Below are 21043 nucleotides of genomic sequence, written 5' to 3'. Positions count from 1 at the left end.
TTGTTACTAGGGTTTGCCTCCTAGACCCGATTGGATCTCCCTTTTCAGGTCTTTCCTAGAGCTCTTTCCTCCCTATGGGGTTCTCTTGGTTCCCAAGGGATTCCTACGGGACCTGGAACTATCTTTACAATTTAAAACTTCCCTCCCCGCAAAGCTTCTTCTTTCCCACCCACTGGGGTGTGAAAGATCAACCCAACAACAGCAACAAGCGGTTCAAGAGGTATACTTGCCTAATTTTCGTCCCGTCCCGCGGCGGCCGCCTTTCCACGAGTGGTGGTTGTCTCACAACTTCTGTTTTGGAGGAGAGCACGCCTTCCCTTGCCTCGGGTGATGTGAAGGGAACCACCGGTCTTTACCTCTATTGAGAGGCCGTGGCCACGTCTCGGTGCGGACCGTACGCAGCACCCTGGAAGGGAAGGGGGCACGCCTTGCTCCCAAGAGCAACTCCGAGTGGACTTCAGCAGAGCCTTGGCAAAACTACAAATCCCAAAATTCCCGGCCCCACGTTGGGCGCCAGAAATGAAAGGGGTGATTTGGGAGTTCCCCCAATCACTTAAAATAAGAAGGCCGGGTTCTTACCAAGCTGCTATGAGTCATCACTCGGAGTCCAAAGGTTGAGGACAAAAACACCTTTATTTGTAGCTACAGGTAGACGATGACCACACGTAGTAGTGGGGTCAGTAAAGATCGTCTCCCCCAACCTCTGAGTTCTGGTTTCTTTTATACCCAACTTGTTTACAGATTTCTAGTTCCTCTTTCTGGACTGAATTTACTGGAAATTCCCCAGTTCAGTTTGTGGTTAGCTAGCTACATCCTGCGTTGTCAACAAGTAGCTAACCACAACTTTCGACAGGTGCAAGCACAACACATGTAATTTATATATTGCATACATTTCTCGGAATCGGCTGACCACAAGCTTGACCACAACTGAATTCTTGCTTAAACATAAACACATGATGTCCTAAGACAGCAAGTTTGCAAACTTTATACTTATTATAGGGGGACAGACTGATCCCTGGATTTTTAAAGCAGACAGGCATTCTAAAATGGAGTCACTTTGGGTTCAGTGACCCCTTCAGTGTAACAGCCTTAAGCATTGCACCGCGATGCACAACTCTGACGCTGTCTCCCGCGCCAAAGGGGACACGTCTTCCAAAGAAGGGTCATCTACTGAAGCCACCAACATGCAGACCGCGTCACGGATGCAGGAGGATGCTCCATCGGTCGCCTGTACTGAACTATGTTCTGACGTGCACCAGTTCAGAGTCTGCCATCCCATCTGCCTAGCAGATGTATATCCAGCCAGAAGACCTTGGCTTAAAAAGAGACTTTACGTGGCTTTGGATTCACAAAGCGACGCCTCCCTGGCGACTCCAGAGTTTTTCCAACTGTTTGACATAAAAACCCAGACGGTCGACTACACCATGTCCACCTGTGTAGGGAAGAAGAAGTTGCAGGGTCGCATAGCATCCGGCTTTGTTGTCTCCTCTTGTGACCAGAAGAGACTGTTCGAGTTACCAGACCTCATTGAGTGTTCCTCTATTCCCCGGAACAAAAGGCAGATTGTCACCAGAGAAGTCGTGGAAGCCCATCCTCACTTGCGAAAGCTGAAGAACGCCTTACCTGCTTTCCGTCCAGATGTGGACATTGCCCTTCTGCTTGGTGCGGACTGTCCGAACTTGTTCTATGTGAACGACCAAGTTAAGGGACCTCCAGGGGCGCCCATTGCTCAGCTGCTACCACTAGGCTGGACAGTTACAGGCCCAGTGTGCATAAATAGGATGCACCCTCCATCGTCGGTGGGCACTCGTCAAGCGCACGTGCTTCAAGGCAGTCGCCCCACACTAATGCATAGCTGTTTGAGTCATGTCTCGGTCTATTGTCAGGGGATAACACCAGAGTATTCTTCCATCTTTGAAGTCTCCGAAAGGGATGAAACTACAGCGCTTTCCAAAGATGAACAGAGGTTTTTAGAGATCATGAACTCTCAAGTTTCCCGGAGTCCAGAGGGAAGTTGGATAGCCCCTCTGCCTTTTAAAGCAGAAAAACCCACTTTGCCAAACAACAGGCATGTGGCAGAAAATAGACTCTGGTCACTGAAGAAGAAGATGCAGAAAGACCCCAAGGTAAAAGAGCAAATCGTTGGCTTTATGGAAGACATGTTCCAAAGTAACTACGCCGAAGTCAATTTTCCATCAGCCTTTTCTCCCACCGATATTACAGAATTGCCCGAGTCCGTTCCAGAGGTGAAAGTTTGCAAGATGACCACAGAAATCAAGATGGGCCAAAGATCTTGCCTGGAACCACACCGTTTTGAATGTTTTTCGGAGTGGCACAGTCTTCTTAGAGCAGTTGCTAGGCTTATACATCGTTTAGCTTGCAAAGATAGTGAGCCTTTACAGGTCCAGGATATGATAAAGGCTAAGAGCGTCATATTCAAGTCAGTACAGAGATCTGCTTTCAAGCAGGAAATAGCTAGGCTAGAGCAAGGGCTCAACATCCCTAATCAAAGTCTTCTAAATGAGTTAAACCCATTTCTAGACAAGGAGGGTATTTTGAGAGTTGGAGGAAGGTTAGCCAAAGCTAAACTCAAGGCGTGCATAAAAAACCCCATCATCATACCCCCTAATAGTCACACTGCATTGCTGCTCGTTCGGCATCACCATGAAAGGATCCATCATCAGGGTAGAACTCTAACTGAGGCAGCCCTTAGAAATGAAGGTCTGTGGGTAGTTAATGCCAAAAGGTTGGTCAACAGTTGTATTTTCAAATGTGTTAAATGCAGGCGCCTTAGGCGAAACTGTCAAAGTCAGTTGATGGCAGAACTACCTCAGGATAGGACTTTGACAGACCCACCCTTTTCCCATGTGGGAATCGATGTGTTTGGTCCTTGGGAGGTTGTCACTAGGAAAACCAGGGGTGGTGTTGTAAATAACAAGAGGTGGGCAGTTTTGTTTACTTGTTTAGTAATACGAGCTGTCCATATAGAAGTCATAGAAGGGATGGACACTTCATCATTTTTAAACGCATTAAAAAGGTTCATAGCCCTCAGAGGGCCAATTAAGTCAATTCGGTCGGACTGTGGCACCAATTTTGTAGGTGCGACCAAAGAACTCAATTGTGTGTCTAGGTTTGGGAGAGACCCAAAGGTTCAGAACTTTACGAATACTGAACAAATTATGTGGACTTTCAATGTTCCTCACGCCTCCCACATGGGTGGTGTTTGGGAGAGGATGATTGGTATTAGTCGCAAAATCCTTAATGCCATGCTTTTGAGTCATAGGTCATTGACGCATGATGTTTTGGTGACACTTATGGCGGAAGTTACCGCAATTATCAACAACCGGCCGCTGGTTCCCCTTACCAGTGACCCTGAGAACTTACAACCACTGACTCCTGCACTTATTTTGACACAAAAGGTGCCAGGATGGAAGGACATCATGTTGCCAGTTCCGGACGGAACTCACCGTGCCCTGTGGAAACAGGTGCAGTCCTTGGCCAACCACTTTTGGAAAAGGTGGAAAGCTGAGTACTTAAGCCAGCTTCAAGCTAGAAGAATCTGGCAAAGCCCACAGGACAACATTGAGGTTAACAACGTTGTGTTGTTAAAGGACAAAGACTTGCCCCGCCATGCATGGCCCATGGGCATTGTATTAAAGACCTTTCCTTGCCCGGATGGTAAGGTCAGGAAAGTTCAATTAAAGACTTGCAACAGAGACAAAGTGTCCATTTTGGACAGACCAATTAGTGACCTCGTGTTGCTTATTGGAGATGTTTAAAGTTCTAGTGTTTGTATTGTCATATGTGCAAAGGTGTTTGTATGTTTTTGAGTGGTAAATTCCCACATCCTGGGAATTTAAGCGGGGAGTGTTCCGTCCCCCAGGACGATGGTTTGCCTTACTTATTGGTCGTTTGTTTGTTTTCCCTCCTTTGCATTTTGTTTCAGCCTCTGGCTGCAAAAGCCCAAGAAAGGTGGCTTGAAGTCTGCAAGAGCTGGCTGCAGTTTTCTTTGCAATGATTGGTCAAAGAGTACAACATCTTAGGACCGCCCTTTTTACCAGGGTCTAGTCTCCATTTTAGAGTTTCATTCTGGCTATAGTCTTCCAACGTGCTGGAGCTGTGCAAGGCTAACTGGGACAAATCATCCTCAAAACCAGGCCAATCTAAGCCTATCCAAATTAGATAAGTATTGAATTATACTGATCTGGAATAGGAAATCTAGTTAGAGGAGCAGGGTTATTCCATCGCTTCTAGAACTAATCTTTGCTGTAAAGATAGGGAAGGAAAGAGTTTCTCCTTCTAATATAGACAGCGTGATTAGGGTATAGTGGTTTTATAATCACCTTTGCCTTCTGGAACCAGGGATAATTCTGCAACTAAAACCTATGGAAATTTGTTTCATTTTCTGCAACTTTAAGATCTGTGCCAGGTTTACAACCTTGTATGAATAAACATCCTTTTTTGAAGTTCTCCAGACTCAGTCGTTCAATATTTTAGGACAGCTTATAGGGATTTGCAGTTCGCCCGGATAAAGGACGGCACGTTTCAGCTTTATAGTTTTTTTTATTGTCTGGCGGACGGCACAATCCTTTATCATGCTATTCCAATGGTCCTTTGATAGTTGCTAGGGTTTGGTTTCAGTGCCTACTGTAAATGCCAAATCTAGGACTGTCTCAGGCTAGATTTACCCCAGGCTAACTTTCCCAGTGTAGATGAGCCCAATATTTCTCCTCAAGGCAGGCAATAAGAAGTTTAAACAATCTTCAATGGCCATCTGCCACGGCTGCTTTGAATATGATTTTCTTGCTTCTTGGGAGGGGGTTGGTCTGGATGGCCCGTGAGGTCTCTTCCAACTCTATTATTTTGTGATTCTATGATTCTTGCCATTGTGAGGAATACTTAAAAATCTATTTTTAATGTGGGAATTCTTCTGTATGATGTGTGCATGTAGTTCTTTGTCCATTGTTTTTGCAAAAAAAAAAAAAAAAGCAACCATTTTCATATTTTCTATGCAAAAGAAGCTTTTGCTGCACTAAAAAGCCTGTCTTGTACACAGAACACAAAATGATCAAACTTTGGATGGAAAATTGCAAAATGTGAATAATGCTGTGAACTCAGGATTTTTCTTGCCAGGGCTTGTCTACCGGTTGAAAGCATGTTTTCAGTGATTTTTCAAGCTGTCAAGCATCATTGAACATGTGCTCTGCATTCAGTTTGCTTCTTATCATCCTTGGCCAGAGGTCCTCAAACCTTTGAAGCAGAGGGCCAGGTCATAGTCCTTCAAACTGTCAGGGGGCTGGACTATAGTTTGAAATAAATATGAACAAATTCCTATGTACACTGTACATATCTTATTTGTAGTGCAAAAAACATGAAAGAATAATACAATATTTAAAACGAAGAAAAATTTTAACCAACATAAACTTACCAGTATTTGAATTGGAAGTGGGGACCTGCTTTTGGCTGATGAGATAGTAAAGTTAATTAGGATTGTTGTTGTGTGTCTTCAAAACATTTCAAACTTAGGGTGACCCTAAGTCTAAAGTTTAGGGTCTAGCCCACAGCTTTAGTTTGGAGACCCCTGTCATAAGTGATCTCTCATGGCCGAGTATTATTGTCTTCCAGATGTAGAGTCTTAGCAATGGGTCCGTAAGTGACTGCAGAACAGTGGTTTTCAACCTGTGGGTCCCTAGATGCCTTCAACTCCCAGAAATGCTAACAGCTGGTAAACTGGCTGGGATTTCTGGGAGTTATAGGCCATAGCATCTGGGGACCCACAGATTGAGAACCACTGTTGTAGAGACATATTCTGGATTCACATGGTCTTTCTCAGTGAGGACATACATTTCCAGATGGAAGGTGGTCCCAACAAAAGTTTGCTTGACATGTTTCTCCCTTTTGCCCTCTATTCGTGCTTCTTCAAAATCCATAGCCCTACTGGTAACAGCTGATTTCCAGTTAGAATGCTCAAGTGCCAGGGATTCTCAGTTCTCTGCATTTATTCTACATTTTAAAGGTTTGCTTTAAATCCATCTTTAAATCTGTTTTGCTGTCCACTGACATTCCTTTTTCCATTCTTGAGCTGAGAGTAAAGTTATTGCTTTGGGAGATAGTGATTGGGCATTCAGGCAACATGGCCACTCCAGTGAAGTCAATGGTGGAGGATCATTGTTTCAATGCTGGTGGCATTTGCTTCTTCCAGAATGCTGATGTTTCCTCTTAGAGGATCCTATGGCCCCTTCCACACTGCCCCTATATCACAGGATCTGATCCCAGATTATCTGCTTGTCCCAGATTATCAAGCAGTAGAGACTCATAGAATCCAGTTTAAAGCAGATAATCTGGGATCAGATCCTGGGATATAGGACAGCGTAGAAGGGGGGATATCTCTCTGTATGAACCTCCCTGATTTTTAAATCTTTAGGAGAAAACTTTATTTCTATACTCCCAGTTTGTAGAATTCTTTCCCATGGGAGGTCCAGTTTGTCCATTCTCTGTTCTTTTTCTGCTGATAGGCAAAGACATTCAAGCTGGCCTTTGATTTATAATTTATCAAACAGTGCTTTTGAAGAGATTGTATTTTAGCTTTTTTTAAAAACTGAAATTTAATTGTTTTTCAGCATTGTATTTTTAGCGAAACCATTGCTTAATTGTTTTTATTATTTATATATTTATTTATTTGAAAACTGTATCTTGTTTTTCAAATGCCTGTAAGCTGTGTTAGTTCCTTCTCAGGATAAAAGGTGGGAGATTAATTAATTAATTAAAGATATAATAAACAAAGAGAAAATATACAAAGGGCCCTGCAGCTGGCCAGTCTGGAAATGTTCACCAGCATATGCATAGGGATCAAAGCCTCTGGATCTGAACAATCCTGCCTTGCAGTTTTATTTTGCTCCCCAGTCTGTCTTACCTGCTCCCTGTCACTTCTCTTTGACATTCTCACTTATCATGACCATTGGTTTTTGGCAGGTTTCCGCTGCTGCCAAACCTCCTGCAAGAGCTGCAGTGAAGTATGGGGCCGTGATCTGCGAGAGAGAACATTTGGGAACATGATGGATGTGAGGCGGTGGGTCCTTGTTAAGTTGGCAGCCCATTTTCCGTTATCTCCTTAACACCTTCACTCGGTTTAGGAGAACTGCAGTTGGAGGGGGAGAAACGAGAAAGACAACTATGGGGAAATCAAGTGTTTCTCCAATAGTGCAATTTGTATTCCTAAGAAAGTAGACTGACAGTTAAATCTTGTACAGAAACAGTGGTCTAAGGACAAGTCACTCTGATGCAGCAATTCCTGACACCATTTTGCTTTCATATTTGCCCTTTTTTGTTAGGAAATAGTAAAGCTTCAACTGTATGCTGATCTGTTTTAGTGAACCCGTATCACCTCCATCCTCACCACAGCTAATGTCTCCTTTTGATTTGTATTGTTTGCTGAGCTTTCCCATTTGTGCTTTGCTAGAAATGAGGTAACTGCAACATTAATTAACAAACAGAAGTGATGGTTACATACCTTGTCAGTCCCTGAGACTGTTCTCTTAAACAACAAACTCTGGCTACATGTTTTGCTGGTTACATAGACCTCAGGTAAGGATTACCACAATTTTGCTCAACTCACTTTGTCATTGTCTGCATGACTCTGAACTTCTATAGAATACTAGCTGTTCCCGGCCACGCGTTGCTGTGGCAAAGTATGGTGGTATGGGAAAGAAAGTATTGAGGAATTGGTGGTAGTTAAGGTCAAGGGTAAAGCTTTTCCCCTGACATTAAGCCCCCTTCTATGAGGCCCCTTCTACACAGGGAAGTGGATTATATGGCAGTGTGGAGTCAAGATAATCCAGTTGAAAGCAGATAATATAAGATTATAAATGGGTTATATAGCTGTGTGGAAGGGCCTTGAGTATACACTGCCATATAATCCAGTTCAAATGTGATAATCTGTATTTTATAGGTAGCGTGGAAGAGGCCTAAGTGAGGCCTAACTCTCCCTGTCCCCTGGGCTGAGTGGGTTGCTAGGAGAAAGTGCCTTCTAACTGGCAGCAATTGGATGAAAGGAATTCTTCCTCTCCCTCTAATTAGGACTTTATTTTTCTTTTCTTTTTGTTGTATGAACATAGAGGCATGGATGAGGGGTTGTGCTGCCAAGTTTAGTGTTTCTGGGATGTGTAGTTTTCTTGTTTTGTCCTAGGCCGAAATTTCATTACCCTTTTATATGTATAGATTGGTGCTCAAAATAAACTTTATATATCTTGAGTACTGTTATGAGTAGGTTGGACTGAAAGCAGTGCTTATTTTTTCTGGATTCTTTGTCGAAAGTTGTTGTTTGTACAGTAGAGTCTTGCTTATCCAACCTTCATTTATCCAACATTCTGGATTATCCATCGCAGTCTGCCTCCCGGCCGGATTCATAACTGTTTCTCTCGACAGCAAGGACTGGACTTTTTATAGATTTAACTTCTGACAATGTTGTTACTGTAAGTTTATTTTATGCAATTATATCTTTATTCGTAGTCAATGGTTCAATAGTCAGTGTTTTAGTAGTCAGTGTTTTAATACGTTGCAATGTCTTGGTGCTAAATTCGTAAATACAGTAATTACTACCTAACGTTACCGTGTATTGAACTAGTTTTTCTGTCAATTTGTTGTAAAACGTGATGTTTTGGTGCTTAATTTGTAAAATCATAATGTAATTTGAAGTTTAATAGGCTTTTCCTTAATCCCTCCTCATTATCCAACATTTTCACTAATTCAACCTTCTGCCGGTCCATTTATGTTGGATAAGCGAGACTCTACTGTAGTTTGTTTGTCTTCTTGCCCATTCCAGGTCAGTGTTTTACTTGGGAAATATGACATTTCAGTCCTACCCAAAAGGAGCATTTGGGATTGGGCAGAACTGACCTTTTCAAAATACAATTAGAGGGACCGGAAAATGTGTTTTGATAATAAATACAGAAGTGAAGTCAAAGGAAATTCCATCTGCTCTTTTTTACTCCGATTTCTTGTGCTCATTTTTATTCTCATTTCTTTTTCACGGCGGGAGGTAAACTGCTAGGATTGCTAGTTGCTTCCTTCGAGAGTGAAATTAGCTAAGAATTACATCCTTGTTCAGAGGTGTTTCCAAACTAGCTGCCAGTCTTTCCAAAGATATTTTCCCCCAATCAACTTTGCAAAACTAATAGAAAGTTCTATGCCAAACTCAAATCCTACAATTGCTTCAATTTTCCCCCACCTACTGACTTAGCTGAGCATCTCCAAGGCAAGATAACAAATGATAGATTGCATCATGTTTAATACATTTGTATGGGTAATATGATTGTTTGCTGGATTTTGTGTAAAAAAGGGAGGGAGTAGAACCTCAGGATGAATGCATTGCCTGGGAGGCCTAACAGAAAGAAAAGAGGATATAGCCCTGCTGATAACAGCAAAGGGAGAGTGAGATGGTAGATAAATGCTATCAGTGCAACTGTGAATTCACAAAGAACATTAAGGCTTACTGAAATGTATTATATAACAGTGAGAGAGAAAATGTCCCTGTAGACATCAAGGTGGGGAGAGGGGTGGGGGGCTTCACTTAGAATATTAGAGATGATGATAAACACATTTGCCCAGAGACAGAACAGAGTAAAAATGAGACCCTGTCATGTTTGATCTCTATATATCTCCCATTCTTCAAAGCCAGGGTTACATTGTATTGTGAGAAACTGAGTACATTTTTAAAAAGTCACATTTATAATTAATCCTGTTAGGGTATTATGCTGGCCCAGTGTTGGGATATATCACAATCATACTTTTCATATTGTGGTGTAAGGAGGTATAAAGTATCTCCTTATGCAAGGATTTCTCTATTTGTCCAAAGAGCAATGGACAAGTTCAAAGGCTGGTCCAGAATGGAGGCATAGCAATACCATCTCCAACCTGGAAAACCCACCAGAATAGATGTGGAACAATTTGTAACGTCCACTGAATTTCCACCCAGGATGTCACCACTACAGAACTATGCATTGAATAGGATTGCAACCATAATCTGCCTCTCCTTCAATACATTCAAGGGGGCATATTTGTTCCTTGCTTCATTTTCACAATAAATAAAGTTAAGTAGACTTGGCTGAGAAAAGGAGAATGGTTGATAATCGACTTGAACATGGATTTGCAAAATTTCAGTCCTATATTCTAACCACTAGACCCTCCAGTGTAGTGTAGTCGTTTTAAATGTGGATTAGGACTTGGGAGACCAGGGTTCAAATGCCTATTCAGTCATTATAACTCTTTGAGGGGCCTTGGGAAACTCTTGCTGTCAGATTTACAGATAGGGAATGACAAATAAAAAATAAACCTTCTAGATCAGGGTCACCATAAGTCATAATAAATTTGATGGAACACAGCCTCCGGTAACACAGCAGGTTAAACCACTGAGCCGCTGAACTTGCTGATCAAAAGGTTGGCGGTTCGAATCCAAGGAGCGGGGTGAGCTTCCACTGTTAGCCCCAGCTTCTGCCAACCTAGCAGTTCGAAAACATGCAAATGTGAGTAGATCAATAGGTACCACTCCGAAGGAAAGGTAATGGCACTCCATGCAGTCATGCCAGCCACATGACCTTGGAAGTGTCTGCAAACAACTCTGGCTCTTCAGCTTAGAGATGAGCACCAAACTGCAGAGTTGGACATGACTAGACTTAATGTCAGGGGAAAACCTTTATCTTTACCTATCAACAACGTTCAAGAAAAAGAGTATCCTTTGTAATTGGCACAAACTAAATTGGACATCATCAGAAAGTAAAGAAACATGCAGGGAGCTGCATTCTTCACCAGATGGAAGTTTCCATGTTGCTTGTAAAGGCAGACCCTTGAACAAAAATCCAATTGCAAAGGCCAGTACAAGTGTTTCCTAAGTCTGTACAACTTAAATTGGACTCCGATAAATCCCAGGCTTTTAGATGGATCATAATTCTACCAAAGAGAAGCATCAATTTAGATCAAGTTATTCCCCATTGAAGTCTCATCCCAATTTAATCAAAGCTGGATTAAGTTGCATTGGCTCAAGAACCAAAAGCAATGTTGTGAAATTTTAGACAACTATCATTAATCCCATTGACTATCTTTGCAATGCTGCTGAGTGTGCTTTTCAAGTGCAAATATATATTGTAAGTATGAATATTTTTAGATTTTGAATATTAAATGGAATTTTGATAACACCTATTCCTTTCCCTTCCCACACAGACTATGGATTTTACAGTAGGACCTTCATGCTAAAATAATCCTTAACACCAATTTCCTCTTGAGATAAGTAAGTCATGAGGAAAGTATTAGTTAGTTCTAGGGAGGTATATCTTAAATTGCTTTCTCACAGTGTACTGCACAAGAACACCAAAAAGCATTGTCCTCTCCAGAGGATATTTAATTCTGCTTTAAATATTTAATTCTGTTTTAATGTTTGTATATTTATAGATTTTAAATTGTATTGAAATACTTTTAATGTAAGCCACTTTGAGTCTACTTGTGGATTGAAAAAGTGGGGTATAAATCGTCTTTGTTGTTGTGGTCGTCATTTGTCTGTTCTGTCTTAGAGAAAATTTATGCATTTTCCTTGACCAATTTGTCTTCATTTCTATGGTAGTGCAAAATTCAAAACTATAGTAACTGCTGCCTTGTCAAATATATTACTAAGCAGTCAAAGCACCAGGTGGGTTCTGGCATTTTTCTGAGCAATTAGCACAATCTTTGTTTGCTTTCTGCGTGTTTGTGCTTAATTTCACATAATGAAAAAACAACAACAAACAACACACAAGAGACATTTTGTGCATTTTTTTCAAAGCATAATTAAGAAGTGTGTGTGATGGGTTCTCCAGCTAGATTTACACTACAGTTCCAAATTTTGAGCTCATATCACTCACCTTTTCCTTGTCTCCTCAAGCCCCCTCCTTGGATCTACTACTCATGACAAAGCGGGATCATTATACTAGACAAATGGATGTTTGGTCATTAGATTCAGCTAGGTAAAGTATGATCCATTTTCCTTGTGGATTATTAAACATTCAGACCAAGAAGTAGAAAACATGAACAGTCAAGATTTGTTTAATTAAGACATGGCATGATAGCCATTTTTAAAATTTTGAAAGGATGTCATATGGAAGATGGAGCTTGCTTGTTTTCTTCTGCTCCAAACTCAGGATGGTTCTACATTGATTTTTTTTTTAATCCCAGGACTGATCCAGAGTTTTGAATTGCCTGCCAGCCCCTGGGCAAGCAAAAAAGGAGTCCTGACTATCCAATGACACTGGCTAGTCACTGGACAGCCACTGTTACCATCTCCCTTCTGTTTCTGTCATAGTGGTGGTCACAGCCATCCCGAGGTAATTTTCGGGAGTAGGCGACCGGAATTTTGGCACCCCTCCCGAATTTTGCCCCCCCCCAAACAAATTGTTGATAAATACCGGCAGCGGCGGAAGGCCCAGCCACCCGTCCGCGCGGCCGCCCTCCTGCTCTCCCTCACTGTCGCTGGGGCTGGAGGCTGAGCAAGAAGTGGAGCTGTGCGATGCGGAGGTCAAGGTTCTTGGGCAGGCCCTCCTCCTCCAGGTTCTCCAACGGCATCGCGGCGAAGGGCGTGTGCGGGGCCTGTTTGACGTAAGCAGCGTGGCAGGCAGGGCCTATTCGATGGAGGCAGTGATGTGGGTGGGGTCTGTTGGACGTAATGGTTGGTGTGTGGTGGGGTCTATTGGACGCATTCAACAATATGGGCGGAGCATATTAGACGTATGAACCAGTGTGGGCGGGGCTTATTGGACGTAAGCGGCGGTGCATGCTATTGGACATAAGCGGGGCCTGTTGTCAGAGGCTTTCTTCTGCTTCCGGTTGAGGGCCTGAGTTACTCCCCGACTGGCGTGGCAACTTTTTCTCCTCGTCCTCCGCTTGCCTTCTTCCTCTGCCCTTTGCCTTTTGGGCGATGGGCCTATGCACGTGCGCAGGCCCATCGACAGGTGAGCAGTGGGCGACAGCGAGGGAGAGCAGGAGGGTGGATGAGTGGCTGGGCCTTCCGCCACCGCTGCCGCCACCTTGACAGTGCCCCCGCATGGTCTGTGCCACAGGTGACTGCTTAATTCGCCTTAATGTTGGACCGCCTCTGGTGGTGGTCAGCAGGTATGACATGGCTAGTGTCACTTGGAGTGCTGTTGGCTGGGGAGCTAGAGTGACATAGTGGGGAGAGGGGTAATTGCCTCCTTCTTTTCCTCCTCCCTTCTCTAATTGCCCTCATGTTCCAGTCAACATCACTCCAAGTAATGAGTGACGACGTCTAGCCAATTCTCCTAGGGAATATGGGATGGCTGTGTAACATAATAATAATAATAATAATAATAATAATAATAATAATAATAATAATAATACTTTTTTTGTATCCTGTACTATCTCCCCAAGGGGACTCAGAGAAGCTTCCAACATAACAACAGGACTAAACAAAGGACTAAAAATTTGAAGGAAAACAATACTCAACAATAGCAGTAATAATAATCAACATTGTACAATAAGTAAAAAGACAGTGACAATAATTTTAATAATTATCATTAAAAGCAGTTTAAAAGTCCAGTTGAGGTATAATAACCTATCAGTTCCCTTACATTCAGTTTAGTTTGTGCTATAAACTTTATTACTCTTTCTCCTTGTATGCTTGAGAGCATAAGAATGTTTTAAGTTGTTTCTTAAATGAGAGTAAGTAGGGGGGCAATTTGATCTTCTTGGGGAGGGCATTCCAAAGTGTGGGTAGGGGCAACCACTGAGAAGGTGCCCTTTCTTGTTCTCAGAAACCGTGCTTGAGACGAGGGTGTGACCGAGAGTAGGCTGATCGAAGAGTCCGGGCAGGCTAGTATAAGGAGATGTGGTTTGCTAAATAGTCTGGGCCCGCACTGTTTAGGGCTTTAAAGGTAATAACCAGTACTTTGTATCTAGCCCGGAAGTGAATCGGCAGCCAGTGGAGCTACTGCAACATGAGATTGCTTCTCTCCCTGTGCGGAGCCCCAGTTAGTAATCTGGCTGCCAATTTCTGGACCAGTTGAAGCTTCCAAACTATCTTCAAAGTCTCATCACCATGATCTTTGCTAATGCCATTCAAGGCTGTGTTAACCTTAATCAGCTCTGTGCATTGTACCACCTCCATGGAGGTGTTATGCCCACTTTAGAATAATAGATTCAAACTGCAGGAAAAAAGATTACACCGAAACTTTAGGAAGAACCTCCTGGTGGTAAGAGCTGTTTGACAGTGAAGTTGGCTGTTTAAGAGTGTGGTCGAGTGTCCTTGTCTGGAGGTTTTTAGATAGAGGATGGATGACCATCTGTTGAGAGGGCTTTGACTGTATCTTCCTGCTTGGCAGAATGGAGTTAGATTGGATGTCCCATATGGCCTCTTCTATGATTCTAATACTTTTTCAACACAACATTATGCTTTGAAAAGCTCCTACATCTTGAAAAACAAACAGTGATTAGCTATATTCAGTGGAAAATCTAATTAGTAGAAACAGCAACAAAAAAGAAAGGATCTAAAGTTATTGCTGATCAAAGTACATGTTAATTAACATGAAAAATGTAACATGTCAAGCAAGTTCAACCAAAACCGGCAACATCTTGAAGTTCTCCATTACTTACTAAATAAAAGCCACCGGAACCATCCTCTAATAACGAACACATCTGGCTGCCAGTTTTCTCCCTAAATGAATAAATCAGCTCTCACATGCTTCTGACTGCTACCTGAATGACAGCTGAAATTAATTTCATGCAGGTTGTCAGTGCAGGGGTGAGGTCAAAGTATCTTTGGCTCCATTCCTATATTTAAACACCAGAAGGTATCATCCATCTGGTTAAAAGCAATCAATATTCACAATTTATCATAATTTGCTCTGTGGGCTTCACGTCTTCTGATTAATCAGGCATCCAAAGAAGAAGCATTCACTGAACTTCCTGGTAGCATCTAGGTTCCAAGATGCAGCTGCCTCCATGCAAAAAGAGTCTCTATCCGGGGGGAAACATAGCAATGGTGAGGAACTGGCTGAGCACCAGGTGAGCACATATATTTATATGTACCCATAGTTGCTGGGGTTTGGAGTGTGGGATTCCCAGAAAGTGGAAATATCGTAAATAAAAACCCACTTTTTAAACCCAATAGTACACCTCTCTGGGAATCTCTAAGCCAGTGGTTTGCAACCTTTGGGTCCCCAGATGCTTTGGCCTTCAACTCCCAGAAATCCTAACAGCTGATAAACTGGCTGGGATTTCTGGGAGTTGTAGGCCAAAACACCTGGGGACCCACAGGTTGAGAGCCACTGCTCTAGGTCCTCATTTTTGGAATTTTTGGAAAAACTGTGAATCATTAAAAAAAATGGAGAGAAATGAGAACAATATGTTGACTGTAGGTTTTGATAATGACTAATTATTGGGTGGTTTAAGCATTCATCCATAAAATGTAATCATTTATGAGGCAGTTATTTTATTTAGTTTTGTACAATCATTGTTAGGAAAGTTGGAAGTCACTGATATATTATTTCCTTTTCTCTTCATTATTCTTTTCCGTAATTCATTTTATGTTTCAATTTTCTTTTCTTTTTATTTATTTATGTTTTAGTATAATTGAAAATATTTGATAAAACCATAACCCAGGAAAGAGAAAGAGAGACATTCTTCAGGCACCTCACCCTTTTGCAACAGTTTGCTAGCTACCAGCCCATTCAAAGTCTTCAGTTGTGCTTCATCAACATTTCCATCTATATCAGGGCTGATCCTTGTATGAGTAGCTCTTGAGCCTCCAGGCTCCCAGCACTTCCATCTTTTTCATCTCAAAACAAAACTGGCATTTATAAGCATCCATTATAAATATGTTTACATATAAATAATGCAGCTTTGAGGAGTCCTCTCTCAAAATGGCAATTGCACATCCTCTCACCATAGAGAAAAAGGTCAGCAGGAATGATGAACCTGTTGGAAATAGCAACCTTCTCAAGCCTCCACTAATTATATATTGTGTATATAATTCAGCTTGATTACTTTATTGTATGTATATGTGTGTACTGGTATACAATTTTACCTTAACTCTTTGTTGTGGAAGAAGCTACAGACCATGTGATCAGAACTGGGCTTGTTCAGGACTCAGACTCCATTTTAGAACAGTTCAGTTTAGACTTCAGTAAGAACTGTATGCTTCAGATTTCACTGCAGGAACAGTATGAAGCCATTAGACTCCATTGGACTATGGACTGTTGATTCTAAGAAAGATGCCCTGTGTTACCTACACACAGAAATTACTTCATATCTATTTGTGACTGGATTGATAAGCAAAGTACCTGTATGCTGAATGCATGAAGTTTGTGAGTAAACCAACTATGCTACTTTTAAAGAAGTCTCCTTGTTTTTGTCTCTTGCGAACATGATTTAAAGGCTAATATATTTTAGTGGAGAGTAGATGTTTTTTGGGCAACTAAAAGAACACTTCTGAAACTCTACTATATACATATATTAGTGTTTTGTACATTGGCACATCTTTATCCCTAACAGAACAAAGAAATATCTAAGTTTATCAGTCTAACAGCTGAGAAACCTGATTGCCTTGCATGGATGCCATTTTCCAAAAGAACCATCTGATCCAATCATCAGATGGCAGTCACCAAGGAACAGCTATGGTTATATGGGAAGAGCCATAAATGACTGAGCTAGAAAAACTCCCAATTATGCCCAAGGACAGTCTATTAGGATAGTCTCAGTTTGACACATCAACTCCCTTACATCATACTTTCAGATTTATTTGGAACACTGCCATTTGAGAATGTGTGGTTTCAATATTATTCAAAAAATGGTGCTGACTGAGCAGTGACTGGGAAGGTCTTGGCCTGAACTTTTGGAGACGTTGTCATGAATAAGCAAGGGGCTCATGAATAAGCCACAGCACTGTGTTCTAAGCACTGAAACCTCAAAAACTGAACTTTAAAGACAAGACTGGCTTATAGTGCAATGTGTCTTTCCACAAGCCATGATAGCATGGATATGTATTCAACTACAATAGAGTTATCATCTTTTCTTATTGAAAGTGAAATCCACATTGCATTTACTCCCTTATAGAAGGCACCCAAAGGTCAAATGGAAACTTGAGAACTGTGTCTTTTGAGGTGCAGAGGGGAAAAGAATGTTTTTCTACTGTAGTCGCAAAATACATTTAAAATAAGATGCATTATTCAAGAAAAATGGTTCTGATTTCAGCCATCCAAGTGGCTATCAGGCATATATACAAGTCAAGTCCAAAAGTTGTAACTGATGGCAAACAAAACTCAGAAGAATCACAGTTGCTTTTGGGAAAGTTAAATTTTGGACTCCATTAGAATGTTATTAGCAGTGGAGTATTCTGGATTCCAAAAAATTACATTTCCAAATGTGCCTGAGGTGATCTGAGGAAGATGGATAAGGTTGCTATGGTTCAATTCTATTGAGTTCTAGGATCACATAAACTATATGAACAAATGTAATAAATATAGCAAAATGTGTAAACTGTTCCTGGGGAGGGAAGGGAGGATGAAAGAGGGGGGAGAAAATGTAAATATGTGTTACCAATGGAAAATGTTCTGAATGTTTGTATAATTTTATATAGCACTGTTTACAATAATTCTGAAAATAATAAAAAAGAAAAAAAACATAAACTATAAGAAAAGGGTGTCAAGAGTCAGACGCCAATTAGCGAACAAAAATAGAGTTTATTCAGCAGATAAGCCAAAAAGTAATGTTAACACAGAAAAAACCTTGAAACACTTCACAATCAGTGCTTCAAGAGCAGTTCAAACAAAAATATAATTCAGCAACACAAGCAGGTAAAAACAAAGCTAAACAAACTTAGTGCAAACTGCACTTTCTGAGTCCAAGCCCTGCCAGCCGGCTCTGTAGTTTTCAAAGGAACAGTTCCCAAAAGAAAACACCAAATTGGTCAGGAAACAAACAAACAAACTAAGAATGCAGTAGACTGCTTCCACAATGTGGATAAAGCCGAAGGCTCCAAAAGGATGGTGAAAAGACGTCGTCCGGGATTCCAAGGTCAGGTCAGGAGATAACAGCGGTGTCCAAAGAGCAAGCCAGGAGTCAAAAGCCGATAGTAGTCATCAATCACAGGGCGAAGGCAGTAGCAAGGTCAAATTCCGATCCAAGGTCTGAAGAGGGTGCAGTCATCCAAAACAGGTCCACGATAAGACACAGTGAGAGCCAAGCTAGGTGATAACAGCAGATTCAAATCATAGTCCAAGTCCAGTCTTCATGGAAACACAGAGATCCCAATGGCGCCTCAGCAACACCTTGCCACACGCAAGGTGCAGTGGCCAAACATTCCCATTTTATTCCCCTTCCTCCTGGGTGACCAAACACTCACACCCAAACACCAGGTGTCCCAAATCTACTCAGAGTCTGAGCTCCACACAGCTAGAGCTCATGGATCTGGAGTACCTAGCAATTCGTCGGAGTCCCAATCATCCTGCCCACACTTAGCCCCATGAACACTTAAAGAAACATCCTCCCTTCTCCAAGCATCCCAATTGGGATCAGCTCCTGCAGAAACCCCAGGTTCAGAAGTATCCATAGACCCCAAATCCCCAGACATCTCCGGTGGCTGTGCCCATTCAGTGCCCGCTTCCCCAGCCACCACCTATTCCTCAGCATCCATCTCCCCATCTGAATCTTCCTCAGAAGATCCCCCATATAGCTCTCTAAGTCGCTTCCTGCGCAACTCCTCCAGTGAACCCTCATCACGAGGGTTTTTTCTTCCTCTTCGAATTCCATCCCCATCAACCATAATCCCCTAAGGCGCAGTCACAACAAGGGTATGACTGAACGAGGATTGTATTCACTCTTTCAATTGTTGTTGGGTGTCTTTAAGTCATTTCCCACCTATGGCAACCCTAAAGCTACCCTATCATGGGGTTTTCTGAGGTTGACCCTATCATGGGGTTTTCTGAGTCTCTCCCCCAGACTGTGGTGGAGGCTCCTTCTTCGGAAGCTTTTAAACAGAGGCTGGATGGCCATCTGTCAGGGGTGCTTTGAATATGATTTCCTGCTTCTTGGCAGGGGGTTGGACTGATGGCCCATGAGGTCTCTTCCAACTCTACTATTCTATGATTCTATGAGAGTGTGTGACTTGCCCTAGATCATCAATAGAATTTTTATGGTTGAGTGTCATAGCCTAACGCTCAAACCACTTCACTGCTTTGGACCCACCACGCTTTCAATGCTAATAGGCAATAAAAATCTCTCATGCTGCATGTGCCACTCTAGTTGGATGTAGACATGGAAGCAGGCATTAAGAAACTATTAGCTATAACTTATTATGATGGTGGCTTTTATAGTTGTACGAACACCAGCTGGTTTGAACTGGTTCTGCCCTGGTGCACAATGTGATTTTAAATCCTGCCAAATTTAATCTGTGTATTTTATTATGATACTATTAGTTAGTAGCCAGCTGCAATAAATCACTACTGACCGAGAGGTCATGAGTTCAAAGCCCGGGTCAAATTAAATAGTCCAGCTTGCTGTTTACCTAAGCAGTCCGAAAGTTGCATCTGTCAACTAGGAAATTTAGGCACGCTTTATGTGGGGAGGCTAATTTAACTAATTTACAACACCATAAAACTGCCAGCAGCATGTGGAAAGGAATGAGGAAATACAGCACTCGGTGTCACTCATGGATGATGAAACAACAGCTCCCCTTGTGGCCAGAATCGAGCATACCCTCAAGAAGCTGGAATTGTTAAAATTGCCTCTGTGTGTGTGTATACTGTATGTTGTTTGTCTGATGGCATTGAATGTTTGCCATATATATGTTCATTGTAATCCGCCCTGAGTCCCCTTCGGGGTGAGAAGGGCAGAATATAAATACTGTAAATAAATAATAAATAAATATGTTTTTATTCTTGATTGGTTTTATATTTATTTTTTGTAAACTGCTGTAAGTCCTTTTGGAGAAGGGGCAGGATATAAACAAAGTTTATTTATTTATTATTATTAGTTTCAATGCCATAAATATCACAACATTTTGATATATTTACAAAACAAGAGGTTTTTTTATTTGTTGGAATGCTGGATGAGTATTTAGAAAGGAAATTTGGAAGATTGTAACATGATGTGAGAACTGTTTAGAGATGAAAAGAGCCAGTTATTCCAATGTCCTAAGAATATCCTATGAAGATCTATGAATTTGCTGAGATGGACAAATTGACTTATGTTTATTAAGGAGAAATCTTTGATTAACTAAGAAAGATTGTGACTTGTTCGTTACCTTTTTACAACAATGATGAGGGCATTTGTCAACTGTAGAATTCATAAATTATTAGAACGTTGTCAAAAGCAGAAGTGTGATGATGCAATATAATTCAATTGTATTTCTGTTACACCCCAAGGTTGCGAGGGCACCCTGAAAACCACACTGGAGCCAGTATCACAGGTGAAGCAGTTTATTGAGGAATAAGTATATACTTATGCAAGCAGGTACTGTATAAAGTCAATATAAAGAATAATCCAAAGTCATTAACTGTTCAAATCAAATCCAGTAGAGTCTCTCAATTGTAATCCACAAATGGAACTCGTTAGTTCCAACAAGAAGTCAGAGTTAGTCCATAAACGCCATCCAAACAGGGTCAGTCAGAAATGGCAAGGAACAGGAACAAGATGCTGCAAATCCACAATCTGTAATTCACATGAGAAACAGCCACTGAGGAATCGTGGAATCAAGGTTAGCAAGGCAAGGTATACTCGAGAGTCACAAGGCACAAACATGAATTGGAGATCCTGAAACCAGGCACGGAAACAAGGCAAGGAGCAAGATATTGGAACATGGAGTCCTCTTCCAAGTATGGCAAAGTTGACACCGCAAACAGAGCAGGGAGAGAGGCACCTTTAAGGGGTTCTCAAGGCTACAAGTCAATGAGAGTTGGGACATGCAGAACTTCACATGGGAAAGTTAGTCATTAAAGCGCCTGAGAGCCAACCTTCAAGTCCGTCTCAGCCCCTCCCTTTGACTCCTTTCCTTCGCAAAAGATTCCCTCTG

At 41.8% G+C, this 21043-nt stretch overlaps 1 protein-coding gene and 1 long non-coding RNA gene across 3 annotated transcripts in view; both read left to right on the top strand.

Annotated features, from left to right (window-relative positions):
- The window catches only part of tenm4 (teneurin transmembrane protein 4), a 1874213-nt gene that overhangs the window by 231100 nt on the left and 1622070 nt on the right, over positions 1-21043 (top strand). The gene's annotated exons all lie outside the window — the stretch shown is intronic.
- LOC103278457 (uncharacterized) lies at positions 1084-16372 on the top strand. Its single transcript, XR_506067.2, has 2 exons — positions 1084-15039; positions 15602-16372. It is a non-coding gene; the product is annotated as an uncharacterized LOC103278457 (long non-coding RNA).

The sequence above is a fragment of the Anolis carolinensis genome, chromosome 3 (genome assembly GCF_035594765.1).
Source record: "Anolis carolinensis isolate JA03-04 chromosome 3, rAnoCar3.1.pri, whole genome shotgun sequence".
Lineage (NCBI taxonomy): Eukaryota > Metazoa > Chordata > Lepidosauria > Squamata > Dactyloidae > Anolis > Anolis carolinensis.
Note: the sequence above shows the minus strand (reverse complement) of the source record. Positions and strands in the feature narration are given on the sequence as shown.